Genomic DNA, 2,407 nt, shown 5'->3' on the forward strand with positions numbered 1-2,407 from the left:
AAAATAACGTAACTTTTTCATTTTTCATCGTTACGAAGATCGGAAGATGTCAAATCGAAGATCTCAAAAAAATCTACAACTTTCGTGTGTATCACTTTCGCTAGATCTAACCGTATTTTGGTGAAAATTTAAAAATAAAATCTGGACAACATGTAATTCAACACAATTTCATGACATTTCACCTCAAAACTTCATTCAAACACAAGATTTATGGGAATTTGACACAAATATATGATAATATATGCTGATTAGGCTTAGATCTAACCAGGATGTAGGTTAACCTGCATTAATCTAAGAGACCACTTGCACTTGGCTAGGACCATATAGCATCTTAGATAAAGTCATAGGATAATAAAATCTTCAACTTGAACTAAATAATTTCTCTTAAAACTGTTGAAACAGTCAATCCAGTCTATATCGGTGTAGACACCCCATTTTGACCGTACCCTTCACCTTCCAATTTTATGCAAAACCCCATCAAATGAATGAATTAGGGTCTCAAACTTCACCCTAAGCTAGGTTAGGGTCTCATCTAGGTCCCTGCAAAATTTTGTCAGAATCCGAGCGCGTTTGCCTAGCAATCGAGCCGAGGCGGTGTCGTAGTGTAAACCAGAAAGAGGGGTGAATGTATCCTGAGAGGGAGCGAATTTATCCTGGAATTGACGAATCTGGACCTAAAAAGACGCGGATTGTGCGCGCGTTTATCAATTTCTGCGCGCCAATCAATCTTGGGGTGCCAATATCAGTATTATTTTTCTCTATAAATAATGGATTTAAGCTCATTTGAAAAAGAGAGAGAGAGAATTCGTCTGAGAGAGAGAGAGAGAGAGAGAGAGAGAGAGAGAGAAAGAGAGAGATTTTCCCCCAAATCCTCTTCCGATCATCTTCTCCGACTGATTCTGACCGAGCTCTGGTGAGATTCCGGCTAATATTCCGTTTGATCCTTCTTCTCCATTTAGATTTGTCTTTTTCTGTCTCCTTTGAGCTCAAATCTCAAGCTTCTTCATCCAAACCCTAATTCCATTGCTCTTTTCGTCGATCTTCTCTACAAGTTGATTCTCAGATCTTCTCTATAAGCTGATTCTTTTGAGGTTAAATGTTTGATTCTGTCTTGTTTTCCTCATCTGTAAACCCTAAATTCATGTCTCTAAGCCCTAGAACCGAATTCATAAGTGACAGCCCATAGATCTTAGGTTTAGCTTTAGCAATTTTATAGATCTGAAAAGGAGGAGCTGCAATTTCAATATAAGCTTTTGTCATTGGCAAGATCAGAGATCTCATTATTTTTCTGAAGGGGATGAGGTCTTCCGTCAGCCATAGGGACGCTCCTCCTCCGCCCACTGGCGTTGGTCCTCCGTTAGAAAATGAGAAGAAAGATGAAACAATCGATTGGTTGAATCTACCATGTCCTGTTCCATATGAAGAAATCCAGAGAGAAGCTTTGAGGTCCTTGAAGCCAAAACTTTTTGAGGGAATGCGCTTTGATTTTACCAAGGCACTCAATCAGAGATTTTCACTGAGTCATAGTGTCTTTATGGGTTCCATAGAGGTGCCTTCTCAGTCATCTGAAACCATAAGAGTCCCAACTGCACACTATGAGTTTGGGGCTAATTTTCTGGACCCAAAGTTGATGCTCTTTGGAAGGATATTGACTGATGGAAGGCTTAATGCAAGAGCAAAGTGGGACCTTACTGATAACCTTACTCTGAAGATCAATGCGCAGCTTCAAAATGAGCCACATTTCTCCCAGGGAACATTTAATTTCGATTACAAGGGTAAGGATTTCAGGAGTCAATTCCAAATGGGGAACATCGCATTCTATGGTATCAATTATATCCAGAGCTTCACTCCACATTTGGCTCTGGGATGTGAGTCATTTTGGTTGGGTCACCAAAGAAAATCTGGTATTGGTTTTGCTGCTCGATACAACACAGATAAATGGGTTGCAGCAGGGCAAGTTGCTAGCACTGGAATAGTTGCTCTGAGCTACGTGCAAAAGTGATAGAGAAGACCTTGGGGGATCTATAGTGATACTTGGAGAGTTTCTAAAGATGCTAAAACCTATCATGGCAAAGGCTCTTTTATGTTGTGGTATAAGTTAACTCCAAGGTGTAGTAAGCTTAAGTGTCATAGCATGGGAGGTGTTCTCATTACTTGATCCATTGAGCTTAGTGCCCCGACATCCTTTGGTTCATTACTCACCTCTGCCACGCAGTTCAGGTAATGTTCTACTTATCATTTGGTTTATAGTTTGAGTGGGAAATATTTCATCTGTGGATAATCAATAGCAGAACCCTCACCTTGATACATGTAGCCCTCTTCTCACTTGGATTTTGGCAGCCCTATTCATTTTTCATTAGCATCTTATTCTCTGAATATATACATCGATGGTTAAATGTGTAAGTGC

General features: G+C 40.0%; 1 pseudogene; it reads left to right on the forward strand.

The window, feature by feature from the left end:
- Positions 1-1,297: 1,297 nt before the first annotated feature.
- LOC143861457 (mitochondrial import receptor subunit TOM40-1 pseudogene) lies at positions 1,298-2,002 on the forward strand (annotated as a pseudogene).
- The last annotated feature ends 405 nt before the right edge of the window (positions 2,003-2,407 follow it).

This window comes from Tasmannia lanceolata, unplaced genomic scaffold (genome assembly GCF_043159265.1).
Source record: "Tasmannia lanceolata isolate RefF3 unplaced genomic scaffold, GAP_Taslan_0.1 ptg000037l, whole genome shotgun sequence".
NCBI classification, from domain to species: domain Eukaryota; kingdom Viridiplantae; phylum Streptophyta; class Magnoliopsida; order Canellales; family Winteraceae; genus Tasmannia; species Tasmannia lanceolata.